Raw genomic sequence first — 25,184 nt, 5'->3', positions numbered from 1 at the left:
TGGGGCAGCCCCGAACCCCCATTCTAGCCAATGGAAAAAAAATTTTTCTTCAGAAATTCACCAATAATACTAGGAGCAACCCAACAATTGCCACCCCATCTTTTTGGCCCCTCTCTCTGGGCGCCCTAACACATAACACCTAGTCAGTCCATCTTAATGCCTACCTACTACCACCACTCCTATCCAAGCAAGTAAGAGGAGGACACTCAGAGAGACAACACCCACTCTCTGATCTAACAAAAAGGCCACTGCTGTGCTGCCTGCCAGCACAGCAGCAGCAGCGGAGCAGCACACTAAGCACAAGAGCAGCACACACAGAGAAGAAGCAGGAGGCGGAGCAGCAGAGCAGCAGACCTGCCGCTCTGCATGATGGGTGACGTGATGCCCAAAGGAACCACCGCCTCACTCAGTGCCTGCCACTGACTAGGCCCGACAGACAGAAGCCAGCCAACCTGCTCTGCTCTGCTCTGATGCTCCCCATGGATGATGCACACACACCCTACATCTGCATCCCAATGACCAGACCAGACCAGACCAAGTGCGCAGAGTCAGCACAGGCCAGCAGCCACCAGCCCAGCAACAACAACAGCTACTACTGCTACCACCACAACCAGTGTTGCCGCTACAATAACATTCCCAGTCCAGTCACGCGCGCCACAGCCTGAGCCTAGCACACAGCCAACAGCTGCTGCCAGCCAGTGCCTGGCAAGCCCAGCCAACATGAGGAGGAGAGAGCTAACAAGTAGACGGCGCACGCACATCACCAACCCATCACGACGGCGCAACTGCAAGGGGAGAGGGCACAATTACAGGCAGGAGGAGGAGGAGGAGGAGGAGGAGGAGGAGGCGGGCGAGGCAATCCTAGCACAGATTTGAAAGTTTAAAATCCACCAGGACATCTTCTAGAATCTAGACTTCTGTTTTTTCTACCACCAGCTGTAGTGTCTAGTTAGTCAGTGTGCTGTGCAGCTGAGCTGAGCTGAGCTGAGCTGCATGTGAGGAAGGGTGATTGTAGCTAGTTCTTTAGTTTCAGCAGACTGAGCATTGAGCATGGGCAGTGGCCTTGGGAAGCAACACAATTACACGACACTCACCTGCTGCTGCTGGTTCTAGAAGTTGCCTCTTCTCGTCTTCACCTCTTCGTGTGTGTGTGTGTGTGTGTGTGTGCAGTGAGTGCATGCCTTTTGCCTTGCTGGAAAGAAATGCTTCTCTGGTCCACCACCACATATCTGCTCAAGGACACAGAGGCCCAAGGCAGAGGTGGTGGCACCAGTGTGAGTGCATGTGTGCTGGTGGTGTTTGCCACCACAGGTGTTTTGTGTGTGTATGTGTGCGCTGCTAGCTAGGAGGGGGGAGGGAGGCAGGGAGGGAGGCTGGGAGGCAGGGGGGAGGAAAGGGGAGGGGGAGAGGGATGTAGAGGGGATTGAAGGGGGGAGGGTCCGGCTCAGAGTTGGTCAGCCACATATTTGTGCACACACGTGCTCACGTGTGTGCTTCGGTGGGAGAGACCAGACTCTCATCATCTGCCAGACCGGGGTTGGGGGCAGGTGAGGCGGTGGTGGGCTGGAAGGGAGGGAGGATGGAAGGTGGTGAAGAGGAAGGGGAGAGGATGAGAGGGGAAGGATGGAGGGAGGCATGGGGGGGAGGAAAAAAAACATGTAGACAGACACACACCACACTACACACAGAAAGCATCCACACACAGAGACAGTGCTAGGCATCCATTCACACAGACAGACAGACAGACAGACAGACACACAACAGGAAGAGACAGACTGCGCCTGCACCACACACACACACACAGACCCAATTCCCCCCCTGCACAGTTATCAATCAATATGTTGTGTTGGCAGCCAGTTCATTGCTATTCTGATGGTTTTGGGTTTTTTGCCATCAGCCAACATCAACAGTGACCACAATCAAGATGAACATAAGATGATAATAATTCATTCGTTTCATTTCAAAAAATCACCCAATCATCTTCTCCATGTAAACCAAGCCCCCCACACATGATTTCTGGTGACATTTTCAATAAAATCAATTCATTTGGCATTCATCATTTTGTTCTCCCTTTGTCACCTTTTTTTCTTTCTTTTGCATAATTTTGAGGCTTGATTTTGACATGGGGTTTTTAAAGAAAAAAATATTTACATGTTTATTTACATACAGTATTTACATATCTACACTGCATTTTTGAACGTATACCCGCCGCTGCCGCTAAGTCTAGTACTCCGTGGGCTGTGCTACTTTGGGGGGGTGTGCCGTGCCCACGCCAGGTCCCCAAATGCTGACAGGTGGATAGATAAAGGGCCTGTGCTGGTCAGCATTGGGTTTCTTTTTAGGTGGGCGTGGGCATTGTAAACATCTGGCCAGTCGCAGCACTACAACTACTACTACAACTGCATCTCTGTGTGGGCACACTACACGCTGCGACTGGCTGGCACGGCTCAGCATCTGTCACGTCAGCTCAGCTAGAGGTGGAAGGGGGGAGGGTAGGGATAAGCACAGAGTTCGAGCCAGGCAGGTGACCAACCATGGGGCAACCCACGGTAATCACTCGCCCGTCTCAAACTGCAGCTTGGGGTAGCCCAACAGGGGGAGGTTCACCTTAAGGAAGACCAGCTGCTCCACCAGACCAGGGTCCAAGCGGGAGCGAGAGGGTGTCACCACGTCCCCGGCACGTGAAAACACCCGCTCGCTCTGGACACTGGTTGGGGGGCAGGAGAGGAGGCGCACAGCCACCACCGCCAGGTCCGGCCAGACTTGGCGGCGGCTCGCCCAGAACTGTGCGCAGTCCACGCCGTCTCCCTCCACAGGCTCCTCCAAGTACTGCGCAACGCATTGCTCAGCACTGGAGGGGGGCCTGGCAGGTCGAGCCTCCCGCATACCAGGCATGGCGCCATAGCAGAACTGCTGAAACCACTGGGCGGATCTCGAGTCGGTAGCAAATGGCTGCTGCGATGGCGCCGCCTGGGATGCCGCGCTGCTGGACTGGGAAGAGGGAGGGGAAGGGGAAGCTGACGCCGGCTGGCCGCCCATGCTGCTGCTGGGTGCGGGTTGGGCCGCGAGGGCTGCCCCCGCACCACTACCAACACCCTGGTCTCTGCGGGCCCTAGCGGCCTCCTCCTCCCTAACCTTCTCGACCAGGATGCCCTTCCACCTGGGCAAGTCGTCGGCACTCACGGCATTGCCCTTGAGGGCTGGGTGACAGAGACAAGCGAGGACATACTCCTCCCTGTCTCCCAGCACATCAACGAGCCGCTTGTCAACCCCAGACCTCAGCCTCCCAGCCAGAGCACGACCCTCTGGCGTGGTCAGAGAGATATGGAGTCCACCCATCAGCTTCTCGAGACCAACAGCTGTGGGCAGCGCCTGGCTCAAGGGAGTGGTGTCGCCACACAAGCCCTTCATGGCAAGCTGGAAGGGCTCGAGTGCCGACACCGCCTCGGACATCTGCTTCCACTCTGCGTTCGAGAAGTCGCAGACATCCAAGGACTCGTCCCTCGCCAGGGCGACAAGGGCTCTCTCCTGCTCCAACAGGCGCTGGAACAGGAGGAAGGTGGAGTTCCACCGCGTCTCCACATCCGTAGGGATGAGATGGCGAGGAAGGCCAAGGTCATCCTGCTTCTGGCGAAGCAGTCTCCTGGACTTCTCGCTGCGGTGGAAGTGGGCGGCCAGCTTGCGGGACTTATCCACAAGCGTAGCCGTGGCAGCAACAGCACCTGCGATGGGGCGGGCCCCCTTCTCCTGGGACGCCCTCAGCTCCTTAAGGCCAAGGGCGTCCCTGACGGTCAGATGGAGCGTGTGTGCCATACACCGTATGTTCACACAGTCCATGACTGTCTCGACAGCGGCGGTAACGTTGGCTCCATTGTCGGTGACAATGAAGCCGCGGGAGAGGTGTGGACACCCGCCAATCCACTCCTCTATCTGGCGGTCGAGTACGGCCGCCACCTCCTCCGCGGTGTGCCTCGTGTCCATCGTCTCCACGTGCAGGACGGCCCACCTGTGCCGTAGTGCATCGGGAGCCGCGCCGGACCCGGAAGCATCGCCCGCGGAGGTCCCCTCACTCTCCGGTCCCCACCAGTGGGCAGTGAGGGCCAGGAAAGAAGCGTGCATCCCACTGACACTGGTCCAGAGGTCAGTCGTGAAATGCACGCTTGTCCCGGCCGGAGCTGCACGCAGCTCGGCCGACACGAGCTCCCTGCACCGGCGGTACAGGGAGGGGACCACGTTCCGGCTGAACGTCGTCCTTGAGGGGATGACGTATTCGGGAGCCAGGTATTGGAGAATACGGCGGAAGCCGTTGTTCTCGACCACCTGAAACGGCTGGTCATCGGTGGAAATCATCTCCCCTATGAGGCGGGTGAGGTGATGATGGTCCACGCGAACAATACGCTGGCTGCCCGAGGACTGCGTCCACCGCTGGACGGGCAGTGTAGCCTGCCTGCTGGCTGGCACACTGCCGCTGCCCGCCCTAGTGGCAGATGCACAAGGCGCACTAGCGCTGCCAGCCTGTCCCCTGAGACCTGGGTGGTGACGCTCTAGGTGTCTCCACATAGGCGTCGTACCCAGGTGCGCAGGGTCCCTTCCATGGCTGACAAGCATCCTGCAGTGGACACAGCGGGCGTGGAATGGGGCATCTTGAGGGACCTCAAAATGCACCCATGCACCACTGCCCTTGGCCTCCTGCGCCCTGGGCGCCGTCCTAGGCCGTTTCTCGCAGGGTGGCTGCAGTCCTAGGGGGGGGGGGGGCGGCCGCCGCTGCCTGCCCACTGCTGCCACCCAACCCGCCCCTTCCGCCCTCCACAGCGGAGGAAGGGCCCGGCTCAACTGGCATCGGAGAGGCAGGCCTCTCCTCCACCACCTCGCCAGACCGCTCCCCACCAGAGTGTCGGGCTTCACGAGGGGGGGCCCCACTGAGCGGCGAAAGGATAGGGGGAAGGGGCCCCAGAGGGAGGGAGAACCTGGCTGCATCGCTGCCAGCCGCACGGTCCTCACCGCCCTCTACCTGCTCTTCCAACTCCACAGTCTCCTCCACCTCAACAACTGGCGGTAGCTCAGCAGCACCTGGTGCCACCGGCGAGGAGGGACCCGCCACAGCCCTAACAGTGCCTCTGCCTCTGCCGCGATTGGCGGCAGCAGGCGTGGGGAACTGAATCCTGCGCACCAAAGATGGGGCCGGAGCAAAGAATTCTCCAATGGGGAGAACTGGGGTGTCCTCAGGCTCCCCGCGTCCTCTCCCTCCCCGTGCCGCAGGCGCACCCCGCACCTGGCCTCTCCCACCTCTGCCTGCCAGCCTTGAGCGAGCCCTGCCCGCCACACGGCGCTCAGACATGCTGCTAGGTCAGAAGGAGGGAGACTTTAGGAGGAAGGCCAGACAGGGTCAAAAAAATAATTTGGAGGGGCTTAGGGGCCAAAAAAAAGGCAGCTGATTTGGAGGCGGCGGGGGGGAAGTTTGTTTTCAAAAAAGGAAGCCAATTGGGGGGAAAGGAAGACTTTTTGATATGGGGGGGGAAGCCAATCGAAGTGAGGGGGAGGGTGTCCTTTTTGAATTTGGGAGTCAACCACCAAGCCAATTGGGGAGATGGGTCTGGGAGGGTTTTTTTTTAGAAAAATAGGGGGTTAAAGGGTGGAACCCCGGTGTGGGAGGGTGGCACGGGCAGTTGGGTGGAGTAGTTGTGGTGTGGGTGGCAAGTTTTTAGCTTTTTTGGGGGGGGAGAGTGGATGGGGGGAGGGCACAGCACCTACCGGGGGTGGGGGAGGGATGCAGTCAACGCTTGGGAACCTGCAGATCAAAGGAGGAAACCCTTATTTAGTGAACTGGAACACAAAGTGTGGGTTCTGGGGGGTGGTTCTCAAGTAATGCTCCTGTGGGGGGAGCATCAAACTCAATGCAGCCTATTTAGTGACTCTAAATTGCACACAACCAAAACCAGAACCCAGTCACACCAACACAGAGGTTGAACCCACCCACTCTGTGACTCTGCCTGCCCAATGCCATGGCAAGCAAGCAGCAGCAAACACTTGATGGCAGCCTCATGGATTGAACATCATGATCATCATCATACGTGTGTATTGGCCCAGCATGTAGTGGCAGCATCAGAGCCCAGCCAGGACCCCACTCAGACTGCCCCAGAGGCAAGGAAGCACTCTGGCATGGCATGGGCCCAGCATGTAGTGGCAGCATCAGAGCCCAGCCAGGACCCCACTCAGACTGCCCCAGAGGCAAGGAAGCACTCTGGCATGGCATGGGCCCAGCATGTAGTGGCAGCATCGCATCAGAACCCTGGACCCCACTCAGACTGCCCCAGAGGCAAGGAAGCACTCTGGAAGGCACCTGTTCAAAAACCACCTGCAAGACGCATGCAATGCAACGCAACACACAGCAGCAATTTCTTTACTGGGCATGGGCATGAAGACACAAGTTTTACAACAGTACATCTCCTCTCCAAGGTTCCCTCCCTCCTCCCCACACCCAAATGCATTTCAGAATAGGGGTGTCCCTATTTAAAACCGCCAGCTAGGGAGAGAAAGGGGCAACAAAAGGTGCACAATCGCACACGCACTAACCCCTCTTCTTCCGGTCCTTCTCCTGCCGCTCACTGCTGGTCACGGATTCGCCGCCGCCAGCCAGCCACCCTGGGCTGAGACACAGCAGGGCGGCCGCACGAGGCACACAGGCAACCGGGGTAGTTCAACAACGATGGAGGGGCAGAAGTGAGGAGACAACACTATTTGTGTCGCTCAACTCACCCCCAAGCAGAGACAAAATCAACCAAAAACTATAAAAAGAAAAAAAAAACCGATGGCAGCCGCCAGGTGGGTAGGCTACTGTGTGCGGCTGCAGCTGTGGGAGAGGAGGTGGAAAGTGAAGGGGAGCAGAGAGAGAAAAGACTAAGAGAGAGAGAAAAGAGAGGGGGGGCAGGGACAAAGAGAAAGAGAGGAGAGAGAGAGAAAAGAAAGAGAGAGAGAGGAGAAAGAGAGATGATAGAGAGAAAGAGGAGAGAGGAGAAGCGCAGCGCAGCAGGGAGGGGGGATTCAGGTGTGGGGGGAGGACACAGCAGTAGCAGCGGTCCAAAGAGGTGGGGGGAGCAGAGAGGGTGTGTGTGGTTGGGGGCTAGTGTGTGGCAGGGGGCCTGGGGTAAGTGGAGAGAGTCGGGGGCAAGGAGGAAAAGAGGTGGGGTGGGGGGAGCAGAGAGGGTGTGTGTGGTTGGGGCTAGTGTGTGGTAGGGGGCCTGGGGTAAGTGGAGAGAGTCAGGGGCAAGGAGGAAAAGAGGTGGGGTGGGGGGAGCAGAGAGGGTGTGTGTGGTTGGGGCTAGTGTGTGGCAGGGGGCCTGGGGTAAGTGGAGAGAGTCGGGGGCAAGGAGAAAAAGAGGTGGGGTGGGGGGAGCAGAGAGGGTGTGTGTGGTTGGGGCTAGTGTGTGGCAGGGGGCCTGGGGTAAGTGGAGAGAGTCGGGGGCAAGGAGAAAAAGAGGTGGGGTGGGGGGAGCAGAGAGGCTGTGTGTGGTTGGGGGCTAGTGTGTGGCAGGGGGCCTGGGGTAAGTGGAGAGAGTCGGGGGCAAGGAGAAAAAGAGGTGGGGTGGGGGGAGCAGAGAGGGTGTGTGTGGTTGGGGGCTAGTGTGTGGCAGGGGGCCTGGGGTAAGTGGAGAGAGTCGGGGGCAAGGAGAAAAAGAGGTGGGGTGGGGGGAGCAGAGAGGGTGTGTGTGGTTGGGGCTAGTGTGTGGCAGGGGGCCTGGGGTAAGTGGAGAGAGTCGGGGGCAAGGAGGAAAAGAGGTGGGGTAGGGGGAGCAGAGAGGCTGTGTGTGGTTGGGGGCTAGTGTGTGGCAGGGGGCCTGGGGTAAGTGGAGAGAGTCGGGGGCAAGGAGAAAAAGAGGTGGGGTGGGGGGAGCAGAGAGGGTGTGTGTGGTTGGGGCTAGTGTGTGGCAGGGGGCCTGGGGTAAGTGGAGAGAGTCGGGGGCAAGGAGGAAAAGAGGTGGGGTGGGGGGAGCAGAGAGGGTGTGTGTGGTTGGGGGCTAGTGTGTGGCAGGGGGCCTGGGGTGAGTGGAGAGAGTCAGGGGCAAGGAGAAAAAGAGGTGGGGTGGGGGGAGCAGAGAGGGTGTGTGTGGTTGGGGGCTAGTGTGTGGCAGAGGGGTGTTGGGGGGAAGGGGAGGGGGCAACAACAAACAGCAAAGGAGAAACTGGAACAACTCGGGCAGCAGCAGCGATTAGGCTGGATGGGGTGGTTGGGGGAGGAGCTGGGCCTGGGCTAGGGTAGGGTCTGGGAGGAGGGAGGGTGGGGGGGGGGCAGGCAGGGGGGGGAGGAGGAGGAGGAGGGTAGCAAAATATATAAAGCAATATATATCAAGAGAACACAAGCCAGAAGTTTTAAAAAAAAATTAAAAGAAAGACTATAACCAGCAGAAAAAACTTGGGGGTGGGGGTGTGGGGAGGGGGAACCAAACACAGACTCTGAGGGGGGCCACTAAGTGAACAGAGACAATGAAACCACAATTGCTGCAAATTAATAATAGCAAATGAATAAGTGGAACCAAGCAAAGAAAACTGGACTCGGTTTGGCAGCAGCAAACTTGGGAGAAGGCTGGATGGGGTGGGGTTGGGGTGGGGTGTGGTTGGACTTGGAGGGGCAAGTTGGGAGCAGGGAACCAAAACTGATTATATGGGACAACAAGAAACAACAACAGAATCCTCTGGGGGTGGGGGGGAGGGATTCAGGGAACCAACTCGCACGGCAGCAGCAGTCAGCAGAAACAAACAAAATGGTACAATTTAAGCAAAACCAGCAAGCAATATATAAATGAAACCAATGGAATGCAATGTGAAAATCAAAAAGTTGGACAACAACAATGCAGGACAAAGAGCAATAATTAATGGAAGAAGATTTAAAGCAATGAGGATGCAGTGGGTGGGAGTGGGGGAGGGGGAGGGTAGGCCCAAAGGATGAGAAGGGAAAGGGGGGGAGGGGGGGGGGGGAGAAAAGCAGACAGACAAGGAACAGGGAAAATTGGGGGAAATTAAGAAGAAAGTAAAGTGAAGTAACACACAGTATACAGACAAGAGACAGACAGAGAGAGGAGACACACAGAGAGTCACAAAGGGCAGGTGGACAAAGGATTAGACAGAGCACACACAGAGAGACACAGGACACAGTCAGGACTCACAGAGACACCAGAGCAGCCAGCAAAGGGCAAGCAGGTCTCAGAGATGATCCCACAACTGCAGCCAAGAGAAGTTTCCAGAGAAGAGGCTTGGGTTTATATAGGTTTGAAATTCCCTCCTTTGGGAGCCCCCACCTTTGCACTCCCCCCACGGCCAACAGGGTGCCAGCTCTCAACAGTGCAACAGCCAAGCAGCCTACCAGACCAAAGGACTCATTCTGGCCAATCAAGGATCAATAGCGCAGCCAATACAATGCCTGGAAATAGCATCACAAAATGGATGCAAGGAGGAGCAAAAGTTTCGGGAAGGAGACACAAAATGGAGGACACACTTTAAAGAGACACTGAGTGAGACTCAATTTCCTTCCCGAACCGGTTTGGGAAACCCGAGCCGGTTCGGTACCGAACCGGCTCGAATTCGGTCCGGCTCGGTCCCCGGGAGGGCCCGATTCGGTCCGGGATCGAGCCGCCGGATCCGGACCGGTTTGGACGAACCGGTCCGGATCCGAACCGAACCGCACATCCCTATTCTATTAGAGTTGTGCACGAACGGCTCGTGCACTGGCTGGTGGGGTGGGGAGTGGTTCCCTTAATGAGTTGGTAAGAAGTAGGGATGGGCCCGAAGCGCTTTGGTGGTCTTTTTCTGGACCACTGAACCAGTTTGGAGGTCTGGCATTTGGCCAGTTCAGTGGGGGTGAGGGCTTACCCCCTCGCTGTATTTGTAGTCAACAACATCTGGGAATCCTTGTTACAGGGAAGACTGCATCCCACCTTCAGAAAGATAGCTGGATAAGATTCTCACCCTTCATCTCTTTTCCTGATGAAGTGTATCCATGGCCACAACTCATTTGTTTGTTTTATTTATGGTCATTGGATGCCATTGGTGGAAAAATAACTCATTTGCTTCTTTGTGGAATCACTTTGATTAAGTTAACTGCAGTCCTTGAATGTTTGCTTGTCATTCATGGCTGAACTACGATACATTAGAGGAACAGGGAGAAAGGGGCAATGCTGTACAGGGCTTCTTTCAGCATAATAATATGCTTTTGACTGACAAGAAAGGCCCATTTCTTTTTCACTGTAGCAATTCTAAAGAAACCCAACACAGGTGTCAGTGTCAGAAACAGAAATAAGCAAAAAAGATGACTTGTGTTATTACTGAGTGGAATAGGTTTCACTTATTAGTTCCTCTCCAAGTGAAGGACTTTTCTGTATATTGAGAAGGTGTCAGGATTATCTTGTCGAACCAGGTGGGTTGCTTTAGAAAATGATACATTGTATTCACATGCTTATCAGCATCCTTATTTACCTAATGCCTGTGTTTAGCTTGCCTTTCCTTTCTGTCTTCTTTAAACCTGCTCAAACACAATGCATCAGAAAGAGGAAACAGGTTGCACACCACTTCCACCCCCCGCCGACATTTTCCCCAACAGGGTTGTGTGCACTGTGAGACCAATTCTTTTTGAGGGAAAATAAAAGGAAGAGGTGCTTGCATATCATTTGCCTGTGCAATAGAATACATCATACTGTTACTGAATGGTACCATAAAAAAGACCAATTCAGTATTTCCCAAGGAAGTGAAAGATACTTTGGTGCATGTGTGATCCTGGCAAGGGAGGAAAAGGGCTGTGTGTGAAATGAGGCCTGCCTTTTCTACTCTACTTTTCAGTATGCTAGGATTAAGGAAAAGGTCAAGCTCTGCTTCCTCAAGAAATAAACATACCCGTAACACGGAGATAATCACACATCAAGATATTTAGCTCATGCTCCCACTTGCTCAGTTGGCAAATGACCAAAAAAGGGAGTTTGAGAAAGAGAGTGCATTGAGCTACATGACCAAGAGGATGAGTCACTCATGCATCACATTTGGTCAACAGTTGCTACCAACATCCAGAAGTGGGGTTGATCTGAAATTGCCCTGGTGTTGGGAGGGTAAACTCCACCACCAGTCAAAGGCCTCTGATGACCAGGATAGACAAGAAAAATCCTGGCACTAGATAGGGGGTGGGAGAGTTGAAATAAAGGACTTGAGGCCCTTTTCCTCAGAGGTAGTGCTGCAGTGTTTGGGACTATTCATTGTGAATTGTCTGTCGGTATAGTTTTTTTGCCTCAAGGCAATGCCTGGTTAATATGCCTGGATTTGAAAAAGGAATGCTAATATTCCTTAATGGTGTCCCATGGCACAAAGCCCAGGAGATCTGGTGGCTAATGAGGCAAAGCAACAAGGCAGAGATGGTTGGTATACAGCACCATGGACAGGTCTATTCAACACCAACCAGAGAGGTAGATTGAGTTCTTGAATACTTCTGAACTAAGTCCACCTCTATTAGGTTCTGCCTTACTGAATGGAATCAACGCGATACACAAAAGAAAGCAAGGTATGAACCTGATCCAAAAGGTAAACCAAAGCAATGCAGAAGATTAGGGAAACCCTAGGTTAATAATATATAACTACAAAAGATAAGAATATAAATGGATATTTTAATAATAAAGGTGAATAATGCTGCATAAAATTGATTAAAACTTAATAAGGATTGTTTTTAAAGGTCATAATCCATTCAAAGTCCTCATACATATGCTGGTTAGGTAATTAGTTCAAATATTGTAAAAGTCCTCAGACATATGTTGAATAGATCATGTAGTCTTGTGATTCCAAGTGATTTTGAGTCCTTAAAGATCTTTATAAAGTCAGACACATTTCAACTTGCAGTCTTCCTCAATGACTTTCCATGTATCATTCTCACGAGTGCATAGCGCATCTAGACTCCTTTTGATCCAAATAAATTGTCATGATATTTCCAAGTTCCCCTTCTCACTCAGTGGTACATGTTGTTGTGCCGTTATTATAATTAAAAATAAAATAAAAGCCACTTATCCAAATATAGTGGCTGGAGGTTAAAGCATCTTATATAGAGTTTACAGTGTTGTATTCTTAAAGGGGTAGACTTCCTGCCTGGGTTCTGTCTTCCTGCATGGAGTGTGGTATCCTTAAAGGGGTAGCCCTCTGGCTTAGAGTCTGGCACTACTACTTCTTTCCACAGATCCTGCCTTGCCGATTGCTGACACTAATGTGAAGATATGGAGAAGGGAAGTGGGGAGGAGTTACTCTCCTGGGGGCTTGGGTTCCAACAGCATTGCTTCTAGGGTGGTTGTGTTTAGACTCTACAGGTGCTGTCTTGTTCGCTCAAGCTCTTCCCATATCCAGTGTTGGTCCAGTCTCTGGTATTTTGAGTGTGTATGGAGGAGTGATTCAGATGAACAGCCACACACACCTCACACAGTAAAGGGATGCACCAAGATCACTTTGGGACATCCCCTTTGGCATCACAACAGGTGCTTTCTACGCATGACCCCTTCCCAAATCTCATGTGCCAGCAGGCTATTGCATTTACCCAGTGTCTGAAGAAGGCTGTTTTCTTGGGGCAGAGGGTTCTGCTACTTAACCGTTCTGTGCTTCTGTGATAATATCTACAGTATAGATTTACTGGAACCTAGCAAAAGAAAGAGGAAATAAGCTTTTAAAATGTTCTTGTACATTATTTCCATGATGTCCCTGTTCTAATGATATGATATTTTATGATATGATATGATATGATATTCTAATGATAAATGTCTTTAGCACACATTTGTTATATAGCTAGCATGGCTACCTTTTGTTGTTGTTATCTCTGTATTCGCTATGCACTTAGAACAGTTCTTCATATTTCAGATCAAGGTGAAAAGATGATAAATACACTATAAATAATAGGATTAGCTTCAAAGATAAATAGGCACTCACTTTTTCTGTGTTCAAGTGAAAGCACATTCTAGCAAAATACAGAGAGCATATGATATAAACCAGAAATTTGCTTCTCCTTGTAGCTATTTATCTTGACAACATATAAGGGAGTGTGTTTTAATCGAAACTGTAGAAAGAGCCAGGGAATCTGTGTGTGGGAGCAACTTTGAAATTATTCAACATTTATAACAAATAAAAAAGTATCCAAATTCAATTTGTGATTGGTGTAAAACAGATTAATGCTTTAGAAATCACTTTTGTATTTATATTTCTATAACTTCTTTATACTGCTTGTTCACTAGTTAGAGACACCACACAAGCCAAGATTGCAATGAATCTGTGAATTCTTATTTCATCACTCAATTGACCATCATAATAAAAAGGAAGAAAATCATGAGTACTAAAAAGGAATAATGGGTTATATATATATATATATATATATATATATATATATATATATATATATATCCATTAAACTTAGTTAAATAAAATTTTTCAAATTGTCATGGCAAGGGGAAAAAAGTATTTTATCTCAATATCCATCTTAATTATGACAAAATTATAGAAGAAATCAGCCAAGGACAAGTTCCCAAGAGTTGAAATACAATTATTGGCATGAAAAATAACATTGTGGAGAGCCAAATAGACACCCAGGATAGGTGCAGAAAATAAGAACAGCCTTGCTGGATCAGGCCCAAAGCCTATCTAGTCCAGCATCCTGTTTCACAAAGTGGCCCACCAGATGCCTATGGGAAGCCTGCAAGCAAGAGCAGAGGACTCACACCTTATGTAAAAAAAGTTCTGTTACTTTCTAAAACACTTAGAAAATCAGCAGTAAATGTGTGTGCTGACCTAGAAATTCTTCCACTCAGAACAATAAAAGCTCACCACCCACCAAGTTCCAATGTTGAAGCGGAAACATCTGATAGATGCTATCCTGTCTTGTGACACACACCAATGATGATTTGACAGCAGTGCCTAGGAAATGTGGTATATTGCTAAGATAATACCTACTGATGCAAAATCAGAATGCTTTAAAATAACTACCAGCTCCAAAAGAAAATCTAAACATACATATCAATAATGAACAGGCAAATCAGATTTTTACAGGGTTAAGTATAGCTTCTACCTAATTTGCAACATTACAAAAGTTGACAATTTAGTGGGACACATTCCAGATCTGTATGCATTGGAAAAGTTTCTGTTCATATAAGGGGGGAGGAGGAATTTAGCTGAACCCTACACCTCCCCCCGCAGAAAAATTTGCTTCTGAGAATCCCTCAACCCTGAGAGACATATCTCTGAGGGTTTTGCACAGGAAGCTGCATAAAGAAAGGGGATTTGACAAAAACCACCCCTTGCATTAGCTTCTTATGGTCACAGGAATACTAGTTGGGATGCTACCCAATGTGTCCAGTGGATTGCTTGGGGAGGCAATCCATTTTGGGGCAGAAAAGCGCTGTTCAGAACATTCCTTGAACATATTGTTGTAGACAAATTACTTATGCTCTATCAGAAATTGAACAAGAAGCCAATGTTAAATGACAAATAAGAGTTTGATATTTATTACAAACAAAACCATAGTAGAGATTAGGTGTATGCATTTTGTTTCGGATGCAAAACGTTTTGTACCCCAAATAGGCCATTTCAGCTGTTTTGTAGCCAAAACAAAACACCCAAACTCAAAACAGAAAATTTTGTAGCCAAAACAAAATGTCCCTGTTTTGGATACAAAACATTTTGTGTTTCGGCTGTTTTGGAACTCCATTTTGCAATTGTGAAAAGTCTTTCTCCTTCAGTCTCCATTTTGCATTTGACATCTGTTTGAATTTCCAGCCCTTCCAGCCCGCAAATTGGCCAGCGAAAGCATGGGCTGCTCTGCTGGCAATTGCCTCCTTATTCCTTTTAAACAAATTTTAGGGTAAAATTTACCCTCATTGGCCAGTGGGGCAGTGTCCACTGCCTCATCTGCTAACTCTGAGGCATGCTTCCAGAACCTGTTGATCTTCTCCAGGGTCAGCTTTGCTGTGGCCCTGTTATACTTTGTGTAGCAACTTCTGCTCTGTTACACTCCGCTGCAATACAGTCTGAGTGTGAGGCTCTTATAGGGTGCCCCAACCCCTCGTTTTCCACTTTTTCTAAAAATGAATACGAATACAACAAGTATTTATGTACCACTTTTCAACTGTTCAAAAGTTCCCAAAGTGGTTTACATAGGAATGAATGAATGAATGAATGAATGATTAAAGATGGCATGCTTTGAAACACTTCAGATTGAATGCAATGGGGCTGACCTTGAATCATGAGAAGTTCCCAGGAGGATGTGTCTGCTATGACTAATTTCTGAGAGATCTGCATGGATGAACCTTTGGGCAGTTTGCCCCCAAAGTGATGTGTGGAAGCCTCTACCTCACTTGCCATCCCTAGGGCAGGCAGCACTAAAACAAGAGATTACCAGGGTGAAGTATGTGCCAACTAGTGGAAGGCATAGTGTAAGGTATGGAATACAGTACACAATACTTTTTGATGTTCTTTCTTTTTTCCTTTTCCTTCTGAAAAGTTTCAGTCGGAGAACAGAACATTGAAAACTGGATGTTCCTGAAGCAGCAGTAATGTCAGGGAGCATTCCAAGACCGTGTAAGCTCCAGTCTGGCAGATTCAAAGTCCAACAGGCTCAAAGCATCTAAGACTGTCTCTGCCAAGCCTCTCCATTCAGCCATTTTTCTTTCTCTCCCTCCCTCTAACTGAGAATTAGATACCTTTCCCATTCCATCTGGCAGAACTCCTAGAACTGGTCTTGACTGACCAGTCTACTGTGATAAAGACTTAAGTCCTATTCAGACATTACATTGTATGTGTGTACAGATGTTTGAACACATGTACATGTTTTTGTGCGAATGACTGTTGGCTCACTTAGCTCAGTAGTAGCGCACCTGCTTTGCATGCAGAAGGTAAAAGGTCCAATACCTGGCAACTGGAGATAAGGCTGGGAAAGACTCCTGTCTGAGATGCTGGCAATAACAGACAATCCTTTACTAAGTGGACTCATTATCTGATTCAGTGGAAGTAAGGTTCATATGTGCATAAGTCTATATGGGAATGTGTGGGTGAAGTTTTAGTTATATGTTGCAGCAGGGTGCTTTCCAGATTAGACCCTGCAAGGGGGTCACATTGTATCTCGGAAGTGTGCTTCCACACTTCCTGCATTGTGACACCGCAGTACCTACACGGATAGCAGGCCGCTGTTCACATTTCCAGTACCTTGTTTCGAATTTAATCACTGCGATACAGAGCTAGGATGTTGTATATCTGGCGTAAAGAAGTTGCTGCTTTTTCAGGTTGTTAGTTTCCACAAGACTGCTTCCCTGCTGTTTGTTTATGTTTCAAATGCAATTTGCCTGAATGGAGGTATTTTGTAAGGATGTGTGGACCGGTCTGGCGGTCCGGCAGTCTGGTCCGGGGGATTGGGGGTTCGAGGTCGAACCGAACCACCCCCTGGTTCCGTCAGACCGGAACCGGACCACTGGGTCCGGTCCGGACCAGTCCGTGAATTTTTTTGTGGCCATTTTGGTGGCTGCTGTGCATGTGCCAATGCCCTCTGCAACAGAGGGTATTGGCGCATGCACGGCGGCTGCCAAAATGGCAGCCGCGCGCTTGCACAGAGGCCTGAAAGGGCTGAAAATACTAAGATACATGGCTGTGGCGGGCTGCGGAGGTGATGAGGAAGGCTGGCGGGGGGAGAGGGAACCCGTGCGGACCCCCCCATGGCCTCAGCAAGCCCCCCCAAGGGGCAAAAGGTATTTAAATTATACTTTAATTTAAAACAACCCCCCCAAAAAAATTTGCGGTCCGGTCCAGAACCAGACCGGACCGGACTGGGGTGTGTGTGTTTCGATGGGGGCTGGACCGAACTGGCCCGGTTCCATGAACACCCCTAGTATTTTGCTGCTGTTGAGCAGCTAGCCTTGAAAGTGCTCTGGTCAAGTATGAAGGAGTTGCACAATTGCTTCAGTGTGCTTGAACCTCCACATGTAAACAATGGCTAGGCTGTTCCAGTGCTTCCAGAGGATGATTGCTGATGGCATGCTCAGTGTGAGTTGTGATGCTGTGTGAAGAGTACACATTAAAGCAATATGCAGCATCCGGCTATACAGCAAGCATATAATCATTCCCCATATCAGTTTCTTTGTGGGATTTCACAGTTTTGCCAGTAGCTGCTTAAGACTGGAAATTCATTCATTCATTCATTCATTCATTCATTTTAAAGCATTTATATCATTTCATTCATGCTAGGCCAAGAGCAGTTTACCACAGAAGACACATTAAAAATAATATCAATCCAAATAGAAACGTAACATGCATACTTGGTCTGCTTGTTAAAATAGCCCAGGGCAGCAGATATGGGAAACTTCCATTTTAGTCACACTATGACCTTGTGAGGTAGGTCAGACTGGAAAATAGTGATTTGCTCAAGATCAGACAGTGAGCCGGGATTTCAGTCTTTGAAGCTAGATTTTGCACGTCCAAGCCAACACTGTGTCCATTACGTACACCACACTGGCTCTCAGTTATGACAGCATTGTCAATGTCTGTCTTCCGGGTTTTTTTTCATATTTGCTCAACATAAAGCATTATGAAATTAGGACCTTTAGAAATCAGTCCACACAGAGAGTCTTTAGCTAAACAGTGTTCAGTTGCTTCTCAGGTGTGTTTTGTTTTGAACAAAAAAGAGAGAAAATTTATTGCAGCAAGTTAGATATTTAAAACTGAAGTTGCCAGCTTCCGAATATGGTGACTAAATTGCATTGGAACACTAAATGCATTTCAGTTAATCTGAATGAACCACTGAAGCTCAGCACTAGCATTTATCAATAATAACTGCAATGACAATGATTAATAAACATAGAAGCCCTCTGATTAAGTATATGCTTGAGCTTTCTTTAAAACTCTTGCCCCATTTTTCTGATTAATTTGACAAATGTCATTTTCTTTGCCCTATTCATTAACCATGGAGCAACACATAATCGGATGGAGAAGGAAAGAGGAAGGGGAAGGGGAAGAGGCTGATCTGAAGAATTAAATAGGTGCAATTTTGTTTAATGATGCTACATGGGGAATGTTGCATTGCAGTGATTTACAAGTAATATACAGCACACAGCTTGACTTTTAATTTCAGATGCTTTGTTCACTGGACTTGCCTACTCCCTGCCAGAGTCCTCGTTTGTGTCAAACTGACTTTGGTTTAGTTACCCTGCTTTCTGGAGATTAACAGCAGGATGGAAAACACTTTCGTTGTAATGGAGAGAGAATAACCATGCTACCTGATGCCTACAATGAAGGAAGTGGACAAAGTGGTCATTAGCACACCAAGTTGCAGTTCAAACATCTCTTGATTTGATTGAAGCTCAGGGACATGCACAATCAGATTTCAATGGTTAAACCACAGTGTATTGTCTCAGCAACCTTTTCACAAGCTAAAGATGAGTGATGCCTTGTATAGAAACTTTTTGCAAAGATACTTTCCCCTTTTTAATTTTGTCTAGTTCCTTAGGAAACTCCAGATGTAAAATTTCACCATCTCTGCTGAAAACTACCACACAACTTAAACCTTTTCATTTTAAACTTCAGAATCTCAGAGGTCAACTCAGCTGGAGCTCAGGCAAATTCTCCAATTGACTTGGTGGGAGACACTGCTCAGGGAAAGCTTGAATAAAAACTGAATAAAAAACCTTGCTGAGGAGTCCAGGTAAAGCATTATCTCAGCAGAGAGAATAAAGTCTTATGACTCAAAGGCAAAGCAATTCTGATTGCTGCATGCTCCTATTTTACAGGGAGGCTGTACCCAAAAGCTTAGCAAAATGGGACAGAGAAGATGAGAGGTGGAGATTCAAAAATCACTAGTACAAAAAGGGCATTTAACTAATGAGGGAATATTTTTCAATCAGTTGCTTTTAACCAATTGCTTTAAACCAATTATTATTAATAATCCAGTTCTTGAAAATACTAAAGTATTGGTGTACTAGGGAAAGGTTGAGGATGTTCAACAGAGATAACAATTTAGCTCAACTAAAAACAGACAAAGCTCATTTACAGGCATCTACAAATCCACTTGTCAGCTTGCCAGTGGTGAGTGTCCCCAGCCGTCGTCTAGCCAGCAGGACACCAGCACCACACAGATTTCCTCATCAGAGATCTCATTTCCACAGCCACTTTTGAGTAGATAAGAAATCTCAGGAATCCTTTCTGAGAAGTAGGAAAGGGCTCCCACTGTTTCTTACCTCCTCAATATCTCAGTGCAAATGACAGAGGGCCTGCTTCTCTCCTAAGACCTCTGCCTTTGTGCCAGAAAAGGATCTGAGGGAAGAGAGGGGATAGGTGGTGATCACAAACAGAAGAGGAAGAGGAAGAGGAAGAGGAAGAAGAAGGGCAGCTAGTGAGCTAAGCCTAAATTTGTGGATTCCTGCTCATTTAACTGCAGCTGCTACAGAATGTACCAGAGAGGTTGGTCTCTGGGGTTACCAGAAGATATCATTTTACACCCATTTTAAAAGAACTACACTGTCTGCCAATAAGTTTCCGGGTGACATACAAAGTGCCAGTTATTACCTATAAAGCCCTGAATGGCTTGGGTCCAAGGTATTTAAAAGAATGCCTTCTTCTTCATGAACCCCGTCGCCTATTGAGATCACCAGGGGAGATCCGGTTGTGATTGCCACCAGCTTGGTTGGTGGCGATTCAAAACCCAGCCTTTTCTAGGCTTGCCGCAGGACTTTGGATCATGCTTCCTAATGAAATTAGAGCTTCCCCTTCTCTCGATGTTCTAAAGAAGGCCCTGAAGACACACCTTTTTAGTTAGGCTTCAAGTTTATCATTTCATAGTTTAAGTTTTTGAGTTTTTTAATCTGTATTTTAAACTGTTTTAATTGTTTTGTTTTTAGATTGTGAACCACCCAGTGACTTGCATATGGGGTGGTATAGGAATGTGTTAACTAACTAAATAATCTATTCCCTCTAAAATAATCTTCTAGGGGTAACTTGATTTTAATTTATGTAAATTATATTAATTTTAAGCATGGGGCACCCCTTTACTTGCAACAGTTCCCACTGTATATCTTTCTAGATGGGCCTGTTTCCCCCACATTCAAACTGCAACACCTCATTGCTGGAAAAGTGCAGACTTCCTCCAGGATAGTATAGCTGCTAAGTTAGTGTATGCGGTATAATGTGCAGTTGCAAAAGTGTCACTCTTGTCTTCTTCTTCTGCTCCCTTTTGTGATCTTTTAAAAATCTGAAACTGAACGTTCTGTGCTGTACTGCTCAAGTATGGGGGCACTTATGTAGCCCTTTAATTCATATAGCCCTGCAACTACCCAACCAAATGTGTCTTGAATTGTTGTTGGAAGCTCTGAATCAGAAAGCTTTCTGTTCTCATTAATTTGGCTCCACATTCTTCCCCATTTATATGTAAGGGATTGGGTTTTCCCCTTCCTTGACATGAATGGGGAAGCCCTTGTTAGTACACATATATGGAGCTCGGGTTATCAGCCCCACAAAACACTTTATTAAGTAGTCCCAGGCTAAAATGGGGAAGCATGTGCATTTTGTGAACATTTATTGCTCCAAAGTGCACCCTTGATCTCTGGAAATTTTTCTAGGGTTGAACCAAATTGCCCCCTCTCCAATTTCCTGCCCCACTTGAAGGCAGTGAAATGGAGGGACATTCTGGTGATTTTCAAGGAGAAAGGGAGTGATGGGGGGAGCTTACTGGCAGTGGTAGTGCTCCTCTCAGCAGCTGATGCCATCTTTTTCCTTACGCAATTCCCCTCAGAATATATTATATATTATATTAGGAATGTCAAAGCAGTACTGCTACATTCTTTATTGGGAAGATCTCCATGATGACATTGTTACCATGACAACACAGGCAGCAGTGGCAAAATAAAGCAAATTGGAGTGTGGTTGTGGTGGTTTCATCCCTCTTGCCTCCCTATCTCTCCCCCCACCCACTGCAAATTCAAGCCAAAACTTCTTTGATAATTAGATTTTTCACACCTTTCTAAACTGAAAGGTGGAACTGCTAGGAAAATGGCAGGTTCTCCTGAGGGAAGGGATATACATTCCTGTTGCTGAGACAACTGGCTCAGTTCTGCTTTGCCCCAGTTCAGTCACACTTAGTTGATTAGTTGAAGCAGAATGTGAATTTGGATACACATTTGATTGCACATTCCATTAAAGGTAATGCAGTATGAATGAATATCTGCATTATCTGGATGTGCATGTGAGTGTGAATATTGTTCACTTTTACTTTATCACTTTTAATGAAATGTGCCTTTGGATACACATTCAAATCTTGATTCTTTCCTTACTAGTCATGCTTGTGAGTTACTAAAGCCAGACTTGGGAATTTCCCCCCCCCCTGCACTGCTGCTGGGTAATGAAACTGTCAACATACAGTACTGTGGTGAGGAAAAGAGTTTTGACCTGGTTGCCTAGGCAATGGGAATATGCTCACTTTTCCATCTCCCAAGCAAAATATCGGGTGGGTGGAATACAAAAAACGGACAAAAAAGTAGAAGGCAGAGGTTTTCCATGAATATTTTCATTCCCAGGAACTTTTGCAGCATCAAGTGATTCAATTTGGGAGGCAGAGGAAACTACAAATCCTAAGCAGCCAACAGAAAATGCTCTTCAGTGTCCTTCGGAGTATCATTTTGTTTGTTCCTTGAAGATAATGATATCAAAACTGTGGTACACTCACTGGTAACCTCTCCGCTTGACTGCAGTAATATGCTGTACATGGGACTGCCTTTATTTGTTGTTCGTAAACTTTAGTTACCGTATTTTATGGACTATAAGACGCTACGGACTATAAGACGCACCTTAATTTTAATCCAGTTTTTCAGAGTTTTAACATATTAAACTGTTAAAACATATAAGACGCTCCTGAATTTTGGCGGATATTTTTCGAGGAAAAAAGTGAGTCTTATAGTCCATAAAATACGGTAGTTCAGAATGAAGCAGCCAGATTAGTTTCCAGGATTTCATGGAGAGACCATATAATGCCTGTTTTAAAACAGCTGCACTGTTTCTGGGCAAAATACAAAGTGCTGGTAATTACCTTTAAAGCCCTAAATGGCTTAGGATTGGGTTACCTGAGAGAGCGCCTTTTTCAGTATGATCCCGACCACATTTTAAGTTCATCAGGAGAGGTCCATCTATGGATGCTGCCAGCTTGCCTGGCGGCGACTCGGGATTGGGCTTTGTCTGTAGTTGCTCCCGGGCTCTGGAATGCACTCCCTATGGATATTAGAAGCTTAAGAATTTTAGCAGCCTTTAAAAGGTCACTAGAAAAACTTCCCTCACAATCAGTTACCCCCACCCCCTTCTCAAGAGTCAGGTTTTTCTCCCTTAGAACAGGGCTCTTCAAACTTGGATTTGTGGCTTCTGCCATTGTGGGTGGGGATTACATCTCCAACAACACCTGGAGACCCAAGTGACTCCTTAGGAAGAGAGTGGGTTACAGGCAGTGAAGCATTTCTGACCTGCCTGAGAAAAACCTCAAATTTGGGGGCATTTTGAGCATTCTCTAGGAAAGCTAAAAAACAAAAACAACCCCGCCGGAAGAAACCAAATAGATTCAGAGGAAAGCCAAGAGGATGTCACCCATCACTAATTGTACAAAATTACTGAGATAATATTAGTGAAGCAGTTTGAGCATGCATGAAAAAGCTTAATATAAATGCTCAGTATTGCTCTCGTTGGACCAGAAAGCATGTACTATGTAGCTGTGCTATGCCAAATAGAAATGGCTGTGTAGATCAGGTATAAGTCAGCTTCCTTCAGTCATACTTGCTATACATATGGGTTCAGTTCCTTATTCAGATTAAAGAGATAGGGCTGGCCTGTATCTACACATCTTAATTCATGGAAATGAAACTCATAAAGTCATCACAGAAGGTGCTATAATCCAGCTGTTACCCCGCCTCCCCAATATGATTTCGTAGCTTTAACACAGGTATGAATTATTCACAAGATAAAATAAAAATGTTACCAGTTTCCTTCCTACATACAGCACAAATCAATAATGTGCACATTAGGAGTCAATTCAGCAATGAGTTGCCTCCAGTTCACCACTTGCCAGTGAATGTAAATCAGCACCTCTCCCACCAACTTAATAAGGCCAGGGTGTATTTACTCAATTCCGACTGGATATAAAAAGCACGTAATTTGGCCAAAAGCAAACAAATGCAGGCGCAAGCACTCTGTCTACACCAGTGTGACATTTATATCGTAATAAAAATGGATTCAGAAATGTGCCAGCCTTTAAGAATGGAAATAAATTACAATCAATTAAAAGGTTGGTTGTTGAATTAAAGAGAGAGAGAGAAAGAGAGAGAGAGAGATGACATAAATCAGAATTTCTTTAAAGACCCAGAAAAGAGCACATGGGAACCTTAAGAAAACAATTTACTGAAGAATCATTAGTTTAAAGCAGTTCCTGGAATTCTGCTCCTGGCTCTGTAATGATCCATGAAACTTGAATTCACTCAAAAATGATTTAACAGCAGAACAGTTGAACTCTGTCGACTTTTGCTTGCTTGCTTATTTCTTATCTTATTTTCCTTCTTTTTAAAGGAAAGCCCCCCCCCCCCCTTTGTGTGTAAATAATGTTGGTTTCTTTGCAATTTAAAAAGCTTATTATAGAAATGTTCTTCCACTCCTTGGAGGTAGTTTGCAGCTTTATTGACCTTTGTTTTCAGTTCCCTTGATACACCCCAAACCTGATAGCGGTAACTTACTGGATATGCACAATCAGTTTGCTAGTCTGGGGAGACTTTTGAGAGCTCATACATTAGACTCTGACTTTCCAATCCATTAATTTCGTTGTTCTTCACCTGTTGGGAGCTGTATCGTCTCTTGTAAGAATAACAGATCACTGTTGAAGCTTTTAAGCTCTATTACTGAGAAAAGCTGGCTATGCAGTCAGACTGTCTCTCCTTAAATATATACTTTCTATTGCCAAACTTTTAAGATTAAGTTAATCAGAGTGCATTATTTTTCAGGAATGATTAGGCAGGTTCTCATCATTCCCCTTACACCAGTGGAGTCTCTTGGGTGATATTCTACATTCACAAAATTGGTAGTTGGGGTTTTTTCTTAGTGCGCTAGACATACTAGCAATGGCCTGTGGGAAAGAATGGACATTCAGTCAGGAAGACGGAAGATCTCCAAAGCTAACGTTATGTTTCACCAAGCCTGTTTTCCCATTTCATACCACTAGATCCTGAGGAACCAAGTAGAATGCTATATACTAATCTGAAAATGTTGCCTCTCATTCAAGAGTTGCTTGATTGCCTTGGGTCGCTATGCCTGATTTTGCTAAGCCAATTGCCCAGATTCAGCAGTCAAGTTTTTTTAAAAATAGATTTTTACTAAAATATATTTTAACATATTAAAGTAAAAACAATAAAAATTAAATACATTAATATACATCTAATTTATCCATTATGAAATCATATCAATATTCAAATATTTCATAAATGACATGATACTCAGAACTGATATCATCAGTGCATATTAATAATTCTTGCTAAATGTTATAACCTCAAGATTTTTAAAGGGAGGTTTTGGATCCTAGAAGGATACTATTAATTACTTTTAAAAATTTACAGTGAACTATAGCAGAACTATAGATGTAATAAATCAAAGTGTTTCAGCTCCCGTCTCCTTCAATTGTTCTGATGAGAATGGGAGGTATTAGACTTAACTGACAGTTGAAGAACAGAGGATGGAATATTTATGCGGTTGCTAGGAGATATCAAGTGTTATCCTCCAGGTTTAAGTCATGTTGTGCTAATGTAGCAAGTTTACATATCCAGAAATCTTCTCTTGTTTCAAGTTTGTTTGGATCATATGGCATTTTTCATTAGAGATGTGCACAACACTGGAAAACCCAGTTCAGTTTGAGTCAAACTGGACATGAGCCAAAATGGGTCCAATCCAGTTTTGTGCACAACCGAACAAGGCCCAGTTTGGCTCAAATTAGAGCCTGGTTCAGGGGTGGTGGTTTCAGAGCCATACTGGTAAAGGGGAATCCGGTAAGGATTCCCCTTTACCAGTACAGGGGAACGAGGGACCAGGGGGCTTAAATAATAAGTTGGGATGGGAGGAAAGTAAAGATTTACCGCTGGTGGCAGCGGTGGTCATGGAAGTGGCTGGGGGTGGTGATGGGGGCTCCCCCCACCCTT

General features: G+C 47.2%; 1 long non-coding RNA gene across 2 annotated transcripts; it reads right to left on the bottom strand.

Moving 5' to 3' along the window:
• Positions 1-18,046: 18,046 nt before the first annotated feature.
• LOC128340274 (uncharacterized) lies at positions 18,047-24,666 on the bottom strand. Of its 2 annotated transcripts, XR_008313571.1 has the most exons (4): positions 24,212-24,666; positions 23,736-24,121; positions 22,089-22,233; positions 18,047-18,264 (listed from the first exon to the last, which is right to left on the bottom strand). It is a non-coding gene; the product is annotated as an uncharacterized LOC128340274 (long non-coding RNA). The 2 variants fall into 2 exon arrangements; XR_008313570.1 differs by having other exon boundaries at positions 23,736-24,666.
• Between the last annotated feature and the right edge of the window lie 518 nt (positions 24,667-25,184).

The sequence above is a fragment of the Hemicordylus capensis genome, chromosome 1 (assembly GCF_027244095.1).
Source record: "Hemicordylus capensis ecotype Gifberg chromosome 1, rHemCap1.1.pri, whole genome shotgun sequence".
Taxonomy (NCBI): domain Eukaryota; kingdom Metazoa; phylum Chordata; class Lepidosauria; order Squamata; family Cordylidae; genus Hemicordylus; species Hemicordylus capensis.
Note: the sequence above shows the minus strand (reverse complement) of the source record. Positions and strands in the feature narration are given on the sequence as shown.